Raw genomic sequence first — 12595 nt, forward strand, 5'->3', positions numbered from 1 at the left:
CATTAATAACCTCCCTAAATGGTTTCTACTACTGTCCAATTCTTGCAGAAAACAACCCGTTTACAAGTTTCTAAAAGTATGGCGGAGTTTTTTTGCATTGTGTGGGTCATCTCCTTGAAATATGGTCGTCTAGGTTGATGAGTGACCTGGACTCACACAGTATATAAATATTTTCCACGCCACTGAGTGGGTTACTGAAAATGAATCTTTTTAGAAATCCATCCACAATCTGACGCCCATACAGAAACCTTTTTTTGCACTGAGTTGTGGTTCTTAGAGTCTGGACGGGGGCTTATGCATAAGTCGCTTCTTTATCTAGACCAGTGGTTCCCAATCTTTTGACTTCTGTGGTCGCCCACTTTATCATTACTGGAACCTGGGGACCTCCACTGAATCATTATTGAAATTCAAGGACCCCCCACCACTGAGACATTAGTGTATACGCTGGGGACCTAATCAGTTAACAATATTTAATTTTCTAAGCTGTCGCAGACCCCCTGAGGAGGCTTTGCGGACCCCCAGGGGTCCCCGGACCACGGATTGGGAACCACTGATCTAGACAGAACCTTTTTCTCAGTAGAGGCACTGAATGACATATATTCTTTTACTAATGCCTTCTCTTCTACCAGCAGAATGGATTTAGAAAGGGCAACTCTTACAACAAGAGAGAGACCAATAAATGCCAAGTCATTGCTGGATTCTACCACTTGGTGATCATTCTCTTTCATCATAGGGAACTCTTGGTCTACCAAGCACTGTTCATTGGCAATGTATGGCACTGCCGTAAACTCTGTAATAAATAAATACATAAGTAAATAAATATAAATAAGATAACTCTTCTTGAGGGCTCAGAGAAAGAACCAAAGCTACTTGATCTTGGTTTGGACCCTGTTGAGCTTTTTCAAGGCACCTGAAAAATGTTGATATTACTTTGAGACAAACCAACTTGATTATAGGCTGGTGTTTCAGAAAGCCAAATTCAGAGAACGAGAACAGAAATATAGGACTAAACCCCCCTTGATGTGGTAGAAGATCCCCACTAGGAGCTCAAAGAAGTAGGGATCCATTTACCAGCCCCTGAAGGCTACAAAAAAAAAAAAACAGTTGTCCTGCTTAATACCCACAAGAGTAATCTACCACTCTTGGATTTTCCAACATATATGGGTGAAGGCGGGAGGATAGCATTGAGAAACTCTTCCCCTGTAGATCAAAATACATCAGTTAGGGAGTCTATGGCTCGATGTACAAAAGTTTTATGTAGTCGCAAAACCTGCCATTCTCAATATTTTAGCCTTGGCATTCACAACATCTTGTCTCACATCATACGGAAGGCAGATTACCACTTGCCAATGTTCTTGTGACTAACAACGTATACATTGTGCCCAATTACAAATCAGTAGGCAAGGGGGTGAAATGAGAGCCCACATCCTAAAGGTCTACAATGAGGTGAATACACTGTTTATAACTGTATTTGCAGTGTCATGCCATTGTTTGGATACCAACATCTGAAATGTGCGGTATCCACTTGTAAAGGGGAAGCTGCTCTGAGAGACTGGAAGAAAAGATCCATTTCAGTCTTTTAAGATATCTGTATATGATACATTTAAACTCAGTGAATTTAAATGGACATCATCAGTGGGTTTCTGAATATCTAGCATAGATATGACCCTCGTGGATTGCGGTTGGAGACTTCAATTCTATAGCATCAGATCACCTAACCTACATTTTAAGTGTAAACTGCAACATAGAGTATCCAACCAAAGAACTGGGACCTTAATTGACCCAAGAACTGCAGATCCCCACTATGCACTTACAGACTGAGCTGGAGGTGTTCTGGCATGACAACTCAGCTGTCAAACAATGGGAGGCAAATGGGTTAAGAGCTATGCCCAAGATATGCATCTTGAAGCAAGGATTGACTCAGCTGGTGCCACATTTACTCCTTAGGAGGCCCCATTCATCTCCGAAGCAGATGAACAGGGTAGCCCAGTTCCCATCCATAAGAACGTCAATCGTTAAATTGACCTCCAGAAGTTGGAACTAGGAAAGAAACACCATGACAAAGGACTGATGATGAAAGAAACTCATCATGTTTTTAAGACCACCCAGCCTCCTCATCAGCCCAATTAGGGATAGCTGGCTGTTATCCAGTAAGACTTCACCTCATTCACAGCGAGTCAAAGCATGAAGAGGAAAACAGTCACTTTGTGCGTCTTGTGAAGATGCTCTTGTCAGCCAGTCATCAAGTTAGGGGTATGTGTGACTACTGCTTCATCTACAGCACACACGTACATAGCTCTGGGGCCATTACAAATGCTCTTGGCGTGTGTAGGCTGTTACAGCCATGAACTTGGAGAAAAACATGAAGTGTAGTTCAGGCTTCAATGACCATGCATACGTGGTACATTGCACCCAGTCACAAATTGGCATGTTTTGTGTGAGACTACCAGATGTCAAAATGGAAATATGCATCCTACAGTTATGTCACATTGCAGGTCACCGGTAAACTGTACCAGATTTGGGCCTTGGTCCTTTCGTTCCCCCAGTAACTTGGCAGGTTAATGATCTGGGGGTTTAAAATGGTATGACAATTGCTTTGCGTCAAAAAGAGAGGTGCTTTGTAACCTCTCTCAAGTGTTTGTAGGCACTGGCAAGAAGCAAAAGATACTTTTCAGAATCCAATCGAGTGATCTCCCTCTGCACTAGATGGAATAAGGAGACTATCCTAAAATAGGTACCAATAGGTCCATAATCATTGCTGATCGAACATCTGTTTAGCCCCTTGTACACTATAAGCTTAGCACAAGCATGGAATTTCTTGCAAGGACCTCTGATATATCTAATTCTGTCTGATATGGCACAGTAACACGGGTGATGTCACAAAAATCATGGAGGCTCTAGATCTACTAAATTTGGATACAACCACTAACATTGGCTTGTGAGGGAAGATCACAGAGGTAATAGACAAGAAAAGAACAATCTCATTAAATTAAAGGTATGTCCTCTTTTCCTGTGCTTCTTATGTTAGATATGAGAAGTGCAGTCAAGTTTATCTGTGCATTGTGACTTCTAGGGACACTGTTGGTCTGCCCACCACATGTTCTTAAGCACCAAGAAGAGTTTGAGCAAAGCAGATTTCCTATTACCTATCAATCTCCTGGCATATTATTTTTTAAACTATTTTATTAGTTATATTATTTAAAAACAGCTGGAACCACAAAGTAGCATTTAGTCTTTACATATTTGAGGTATACAACAGCTAGTTCCACAAATAACTGTCTTCTCAGAGGATACCTGGAGGTGAACAACAGACTACTGAGTTTTCCTCGTTTAACCCACTCATAATGTGATTGTCCAATCAGTGGGCTGTATCATTTATAAGTCTACACAGTCCCTACCATTACTTATCATCCTTTTATTTAAGGAGTACTTTTTTCCAATTTGTTTCTGATATTTTCAGCTGTCAGACTCTTTCCTATTTAGGTTTAATAGCTTCAGAGTTCTTGGAGCAGTGTCTGCTATAAAAGGCATAGCAGGTGACTTTCTGGTATAGTCTTGCTGTAGAACTTATAAGAGGGTTTTTTCAATTTCACCATCTTCTTCCAGGGAATGTAGGCTCCCAGGGCCATGTCTAGATATATCACACTCAGTTCAGTTATTTCTAACATTTCTACTGATAGAGTTAATACATTTAGCTGAACCTTTGCTCAATTAGGAGGAAGGATATGTAAACCTGATTGTATCTAAGGATGAAAGGTAAAACAATGCACCTTCTTCTCGGTTGCTCTGCATTTGTTGTCCAACATTTTAGCAACAAACTAGCCGGATCACTGTTGTACGACATCTTGGCCAATATCCTGTGAATCTGGCCTGCCTGGAAAGAGGTGACTTGTAGGTAAATGGGATCTGAAGCACAGCAGCCAAGATGTCTTTCATCACCAAGTAAGGCACCATGGACTGAAGCCCCATTTAGCACACAGCATCATTCAGAAAGACATGAAATTAGCACTTTGGAACAGATCCCCTTCAAGTTTTCCTCGCTGTTCATATTTGAGTCTTCACCAGTCAGTACCCTGGGCAAGAGCATTAATCCTGAGTGCCCATGATATATTTAGATCAAAGTATTGAGGGGCCTGCAAATGTGGCCTCTCAAACCTGTAAAGGCTTAAATGGAAAAACTGAGATTAGTCATGTGTTCTGTGAGCTCCTTAAATAGATATTTCCTGATAAGCAACTTCATAAGCATGCAGGGCCAGCCCTTGGTCCAACATTTGTCTTGGTGGAACAAAAAACTGGCTCCCCCTTTTAAAGAAAGACCCGCCCCTACTAGGCTCCTCCTCTCCCAAGAACTACTCCTTGTCTTTAGTAAATAGTGGTTTATCCCACGCCAAAGATTCAGCTGAGCCTTATTGTGACCTGGAGCCTGATGCCCATTTTTATTTTATTGTCTTCTCAATGTTGAGACTACTAACAAGTTTAAATACCCCCTCGATATGCAACATCTTGCAAAACTTGACACACAACAAATCTTCACGAACATCTCAGTAAATCTTTTCATTTTTTTTTTAAAAAGCCAGCTCTACAGGCTGCTACTGCTTATTAAAGAATAGCCAAGTGCAGCCAATAAAAGTAATCAATGCGCTGGTACAGTTCAAGCCAAAGTGCTTTAAAAAAAATACATGCATATATAGGATATAGAGGCCACTTTAAAAAAGCATGATGACCAGAGTTAAATGCACAAGTATAGTAAAGACAAGCACATGGAATAAGCTATCCCTTCTTCCCGGGTGCGCTGCCATACTTTTAATTGCAGAGTAACAACACGTTTCTTCACAACATGTATTCCAAATCTCTCTGGTGAAATCCAACATATAAGGAAGCAACCAAAATAAAATACTCTGGTCCTAGAATGTCAAAGGCCAACTAGGAGGAAAGCAAGATTGAATGGACCAAAGCTTAGGGATCCGAGGCATCATGTTCAACCTGAGTAAGTATGTTTATATAGATAATTGTCCATAAAACCAGTACAGATTACATTAACACATTTACCTTAGTAATATTAAGTCCCACGTAAGATTATCTAAATTATCTAAAGTAACTGTGATTATCTAAATTTTTCACAGATTGTAAAACAACGTCCCGCCTGACTGCAACATCTAATAAAAATCGCATTTTGATAAAAGGTCAATCACAGTAGGGTGCATTTAAACACCATACTTTAAGAACAATGGTTTTAACAAAATGTTGATGCATATTTAAAAATAGCTGACAATTAAAACATGAACATTAGTACATTTAAGTTTTAAAGTGCATATGCAAAGACCTCCGTTTGCTCAGATTTTTTTAGCCAGGCTTGGCACACCCATTAGAGGATTACTTCCTAATCCAGTGTTTCCCAGACTATGGCTCACGACCCACTAGTGCGTGGTGAAAGGATATTTGGTGGGTGGCGAAAGTCCAAGCAATATATAAAGATGCCTTTAAATTCTGTATTTATCTTGTCACATTTGATGTGCTTGCTGGGGTACAGAGAGTGTGAACAGAAAAGCTGTACTATGTCTTTTTTGTAACAAAATGTAATTGCCTGTAAATTAACTATACACATTCAGAAGTTAGGAAAGTAAAAATGAAGCACATTTTTTAAATTCTGAAATGTGATGGAAACAACGATTGCAGTACAATCAAAATCAAGACACTTCAGTCGGCGATACACCAATAATAAATATTCACTGAACCCTGATTTCCTCACATTATCGTTTGTGTTCAGTATAGTTTTGTCAGTAGCACTGTATGTCTGTGCAAAGTTAGGGCCCAATGCAATGGAAAATGTCTTGTCTGTAAATGACAGTGTGCTGCCACACGGTGCTTTGTTACGTCAAAAAATCGCCTGCCACATTGGCCATTAAAGTGAGGTGGGTCACAAATGTTTGCCATTCTGAAAAGTGGGTTGTGGTTCTAAAATGTTTGGGAAGTACAGTTGTAGTCTATATTTTAAGATTTTATGGAGAGGGGTGAAGGACCTGGAAAGTAAAAAATATATGAAAGCATAACTGACTTTTCAAAGTCGGTAGGGTCATCCGAAATTACATTTTTTTCGGGGTGAGTACAGCTGAGCCTTTTCATAAGACAAGATTAGTGTGTCCTCTTAAAGTTGCTTATTTTGGGGAAATGGTTCTAACTATCACAGACAGGAAATCATTTAAAAAAAGAATTATATACTTCAAGAGAGCCTGTGCCCATTTTAACCCTCTTCCTTGAGCATCACACCAACAAATCCAAGAAATTCTATTTGGGCTTCCAGCCATTGAAAGTCTGTTTAGATATTTAAAAAGCATACTCCAGCTATATGAGATCATGAGAATAATTTTAAGTCACACTCTGGATCATTTGGGAGGTTTAAAATTGTTTTTAAACACACTCTGCACAGAATCTAAAATATCACTCTTTATCTATACAAAATATTTCTGAACCATAAAGTGCTAAGGGGGGGGATTTTGTGCAAAAATGCTTTCAAAGGTAGGGTAAAAGACAACCCCACGTACATAAGATTATGCTTCACACACAATTCAGATACGCATTTCATTTCAGATTTCCATTAAAAAGAAGTCCTAAATATTAATATGTTTTGACTTCCTCTATTTTAATTTTTGTCTAAAAAACACTCTTGTCCTAAAACCTAATACTCTATTCTTTTCCATATGAATCGTTTGGTGGATTGTCATGCTCCTAATGTGTTAAGTTTCTCCTGTAGGCCTCTTAGAGTATAATCTAAAATAACAAAGTCATCAGCCTATATTAAGCAGGGTATTATTGATAGGTTCCATTTTTGAATAGAAAGAACTTGAATTACTTAAAACACTTGGTAGACAGGCAATCTATGAACTAGTGAGAATCGGGGCAAGGGCGCAACATTGTCACAATCCGTTACATATTTTTATCTTTTTAGTAAGGTGACCCTTGTGGTTTATTACCAGATGAGTCCAATCTGAAGTGTGTAGAGCAAGGAGCATGGACAATAGGCCCCTCAGAAAATCCCAAGATTGCAGTTTAACCCATAGATACCGAATCAAATGAGGTTTATGTCTGATTTATGTCTAAGGATGTTTTTATAATTGACAAAAGGGCAAAACAAAGGGCAATTGTGGAGTGTCCTGCTCAAAAGCCACCTTGTGCAAATGGCATAATATTTTTCCATAACCCAAACTTCATGACTCTTGAGTGGGATTTCAGTAAAATATTTTGCAGACACATCTAAGGCCTAATTAGCCTATAATTTGCAGTGACTCTCCCATCAATTGTCTTCAGTAATAGTTTAATCACCAATACCCTCCATGAGCTGGAGATATTATCAGTTTCTGATTTCCATCTAAATAGGAGCATTACGTTTCTCCCCACCAATTCTTAGTTTTTAAAATAGTTGCTGGTCCAGCAGCCCTACTTAATTTAAATGTAGATATTGTTTCTTTTATTTGCCTCATTGTAAATAATGTAATTGTGACGGTGTCTGCACTATAGCTATTTTCTTGTATCTTTAACAAGGGAGAGACATATACATTTTGTACCTGTTTGAACCTATCCTCTTCTGATATCACAAAGCATGGTACTCATTGCGTGTACATCAAATATTTTGTTTACCAATCCTCACAGATTTTTCTGATCACCCACTTGTATAACCTATTACATTTCATTTTATTTTATATTATAGAAACTCACTGTGTTATTTCTAGTAAGATCCTTGTATTGTTTTCTTCAGCCCTAGAATCTATTCTACATTTGCCTCCATTAGACCTCTCCTGTAAGAGGGCTGCGATTTCGGCACTACTTTCTCATGCTCTTTACTCTCTTCATCAAACCACGCCTGATTAGATGAAAGACCGCCAGACTCGCGGTGATGGTCGGACCGCCGCAGCTGTGGCAGTCTGACCGCCACATTACGAGGTTGTCAGGCAGACCCGCCAACCTACCGCCATCCCCACCAGGATCAAGATCCTGGCAGGCTGACAGAGGTCCAGTTTATAATCAGGTAGGTCAGCGGTGAACAACCTTGTTCCCCGCCAGCCTTTTCGTGACAGTTTCACCACCATGAAATGGCTGGCAGATAACAAGTGCCACGGGGGGCGGGGCTGCACTGCCCATGCCTGTGTCCTGTGGCATGGGCAGTGCAGGGGTCCCCCTGCCCAGCACCATTGAAATGCGCATTTCAAGGGTGTTGTTCACCCTGCGTGCAGCAGCATTGCCACCGGCTCACTCATGAGCTGGGAACAATTCTGTCACACCTTTCCCACTGGGCTGACCAGCGAAAACCTTGGTTTTCACTGGTCAGCCCAGTGGGAAAGTTGTAATGGAGCCGGTGGGGAGACCGCCAACACCACATCGGTCTCCTCGTCGGGAGTTTGGCAGACAGATGTTTCCATCTGCCAAACTCCTAATGACCCTCTATGTTTAGTGAGAATATTATTCCCCCCCTTTCCAGCTAAGATCAAGTATAACTGTAAATATGCAAGTACATTCTCAGTTAGGGAGCAACCAATGTAATGTATTCATGTAAGAGAACATTTATTACCCGAATCATAAGACGACTGCAATTCCATAAGCACCTGGAGCGACACTGGACCAAGACGTTTGTGTACTCAGTCTTCAGGGAAAATCCACATTAATAGTTAAAAATGTTCTTCTAAAACTGGTTCCTTTGCATTTTAGACTCCCAAATGCTATGCATATTCACCACACACTCGCTTAATGGTGAGAGCAATTGCTTTTGTTCAAGAATTTAGTACAACTCTCAGTTAAATATCTCTCATTGGTAAAAGCAATACACAAGTTGTTGCTGGTTATGCTGGGTTGGCTTAAACCTCTGCCTCTCATTTCTGGAATAATTATGATATATATATATATATATATATATATATATATATATATATATATATATATGTAATTATGATATATATATATATATATATATGCTGTTGGTAAAAAAAAAAAAAACTTGATTATCCATCAGATCACCATGTAGAGGCAAAACATCACAGTCACAACTATGTGACAGAGAGATTACAGCCCATTGGGTTCAATCCCTGTCCAGTTTACAGACTGTCCTTGCAGTGAGGAGTGAAATTAAATCTACTGTAGTCACTCCTCCCCCTTCTTTAGTTGTCAAGTTGCCACAGCTTTAAAATCTGAAGAATTAACATCTGTCAATCCTGGGGTTTGTTTAAACGGGGAGAGAGGCTTCGATGTAATTAGTATTTTTGTTTTGCTCTTTTTCTTGTGAGAAGGATGTCAAAGACCAGGGTGCATGACCCTGTTCTTTTGTGATCTGTTTGCATGGCCTACTATAGTTTTGATTATTTGATACTTTGTCAGACTGAATATTTAGCTTTCGTTTATAATTACTTTTCTTTAAACTGTTGGATTTTGCAACTTTTTCCATAGACTTATTTTGTGCCAACATTTGACCATACGAGTTTCTTCTGTTTTTCTTTGTACCTTGGAAAGAACATCACTATTCTGTATTCTGTATTCTGTTGGTAGTTATAACTGCATTATGTTGGCTTAGCACAATTCCCTTTTTTATTATCTCCTGAAAGTTGAACAGGATTTTTTTTTCTCGATGTTCTGTAACCCAACTGACATTGCTTCCTTTGTTATCTCCAATAAGACAAATTGTAGTTGTGGGATAGCTTTAAATACCCTAGATTATAAAATCCAGGTTTGATAAGCATTGGCCGGAATGAGATAAATTGAGTCCACTTTTCGTCTACTTCATTATTTGACAAATCATTAGGGAGTAAATACGACTGGAACTTGATCTTCTCCAGATTACTCGGCAAATTGATAAGCCTGTTTTATGTGGACATAGTTATTGGTATTATTAAAGTAGGTAAACAAATATTCACTTTTATTAGTTCCCCAGTTATATTTTGCAGGAGAGTTGTTTGAGCCTGTTGGTTTTTGTTTAGAGCTCTTAGGGCTTCTAAAATACTCTTCTGAGACCCTTGCATTAGCAATAATACATCCAATAGAGTGGAAGGCATTGTAGGATGTATGTTTACACTTGATAACAATAAAGAGGGTAAACTTCTTTGCCCATAACCGACTGATCTCAGTTTAATGAAGTGCCTGTTAAACCTATTTGTTCTTTAGACACGTGGGAGTTTTCTGCTCTGAAGTTGGACCCTTTGGTGTCATTCAACATTATCCTTCTATACATAGTGATAGGCTGGGACCTGGAAAGCATCAAATAGACCAAGTGATCCTGTCAGAGTATCTACTGGGATACATTTGCTGAAAGGAAATGCTTTGATACTAATTTTCTGCTAGAGTATGATAAAGGGGATCTGATATCTTTAACATTTGAAAATGTAGTTTTTTTCCCCAATTCATATTCACTGTTTATCATTGGGGCTTCTAAATACACTGATTTGATGCTTTACCTTTTCCCCTGAACTCCATTTGATCTTTACTGGACCTCAATGCACATGAAGATACTTGAGTTTTTCTCAGTCAGGTATGGGAAGGTGAGGCACTTCTCCTTTCAGGTAATGGCAGAGAATCCACGGTTCCTTGCGGTATGGCTCTTAACCAAGGTGGAGCGTGCTCCAGGGTGCCACAAGCGGCACGGGAGCCATCTTCACTCAGTTAAAAGACCACAAACTAACAGAAGCTGCAAACAGTCGACCACAAACACTGCTTTTAAGCTTATAAGGTCAGCTACCTGGGCTGTAAAGTAGCTACAATGCAACAGACAACGACGTAAAGCAAGTTGATGTGGCAGCTCAAACACAAAGGGCACTCTCCTAAATGTTCCTCCACAATGTTGCATCACTGCACAGCTCCAGCTCATCTCCACAGCACTTCTTGGTCACCATCCCACCACATTCCCTCCTCCTTTGAGTTGGGGCATAAAGGGGCAAGTGAACAATGAGACCCTGTTAGTAACTTTGTCAGCGATGGCCCTCCTCTTAGTGCTGTGTAGGTACAGCCTAAACAAGCACAAATAAAGAGGATTAATGGAAGCTTCCCTTGTTCTCATACTCATTCCAGACTTGAAACTACCACTGCAGACCCAGGTCCCAGTGGCCAAGAAAATTCAAAATATATTGCTGAACAACCAGCAGAAGTCCACAGCCCATGGACAGGGGCCACTGCAGAAGTCAGAGGCAGCAAGAACTTAGACATGAAAGAGTGCATGGGCACTAACCCCAGAGGCCATTCACGACCATGCCTCCCTTTGGCATGCCCTTTGGAGAGCTCTTCCGGCCCATTGCTCAGTTTAATGCTGCTATGTTAGACCTGACAGCCTTAGGGTGGTCATCTCCCAACTTTTTGCCTGCCTCCCTCCATTTTTCTGACACTGTTTTTGCTGGTTTTAGGACTCTCTGCACTTTACCACTGCTGTCCAGTGCTAAAGTGCAGTAATGCCAGCACTGATGCCGCAGCTTGCTCCTGCTCCATGGACATCGCTGCACGCAACGACCGCAGCCTGCAACACAAATACAATGATGCCGTGAACCGCTGACATCATGCCGGACCATCACAACGCCGCAAAGCCAACACATCACATCTTGACTGCCTGGATCCACCGTCCCCGCCGGGTCACAAGGGACCAACGCATTGCCGCAGACGCTGCACCAGCTCCCCCAGCAACTGTGTGGAACCAACGCCTCACCTCCACTTGCCTCGCGATGCAGAACCAACGTAAGCGACGTCTCATCTCCCTGACTCTGTGCAATGTCTTTGTTTCTTTGTTCTCAAAAGGTACTGTACCCTGATGTCCGTGTGACTCCGTGACCGGCGCTAATGGCGTCGGATTATTGGGAACAACTCTGGGATAGCCCCAGTTGGAGCTATTGTGTTTCTAAGCGCTTTAGTGGGATTTAATCTTTCAAAATTCATAACTCTGCTTGTGTACATTGGATTTTCATTGTTTTATTCAGATGAATATTATCTATTTTTCTAAACCTGTGTGGTGTCTTTTTGTGGTGTTTTCACTGTGTTACTGTATGGGTTATTGCACAAATACTTTACACATTCCCTTCTGAGCTAAGCCAGACTGTTTACTGCCAAGCTACCAGAGGGTGGGCACAGGATAATTTAGATTGTGTTTTGACTTACCCTGACAAGGACTGAGGTCCCTACTTGGCCAACGGTGTAGATCACATTTCTAACATTAGTGACGGCGGTGGGATAGGACTTGTGTTTGTGCAGTGCCATACAATAGCTATGTGTACACTACTTTCCCACAGTTAAAGGGCAATCTGATTTGTTTCTTTTTGCTGCAATTCCCCTGCCTGACATTCTTTAATCAATCCTATACATCATGGCTGGGTCCACAAGTGGAGCTGGAGAGTTTGACCTAGCTAAGCTGGAGGGATACACATTTAGCCAGCTGAAGGGCTTTTGCAAGGGGATGGGGGTACCTACCCATGGAGCCTCCAAGAAGGAGAAGTACCAAGAGGTGCTGAGGGCCTGGGCAGAGGCCCGCTCACAAAAGCATGAGGAGTTGGGGGAGCAGGTGGATGGCTCTCCTGAGGAGCTGCCAACAGAAGTGGGGGTTAACAACCCTGGATTTGAGCCCCCTGCTAAACCAGGCAGC

General features: G+C 41.0%; 1 protein-coding gene across 1 annotated transcript in view; it reads right to left on the reverse strand.

The window, feature by feature from the left end:
- FBXO40 (F-box protein 40) overlaps window positions 1–12595 on the reverse strand; it is a 90157-nt gene that overhangs the window by 5650 nt on the left and 71912 nt on the right. The window lies entirely within an intron of this gene.

This window comes from Pleurodeles waltl, chromosome 8 (assembly GCF_031143425.1).
Source record: "Pleurodeles waltl isolate 20211129_DDA chromosome 8, aPleWal1.hap1.20221129, whole genome shotgun sequence".
In the NCBI taxonomy this organism is placed as follows: domain Eukaryota; kingdom Metazoa; phylum Chordata; class Amphibia; order Caudata; family Salamandridae; genus Pleurodeles; species Pleurodeles waltl.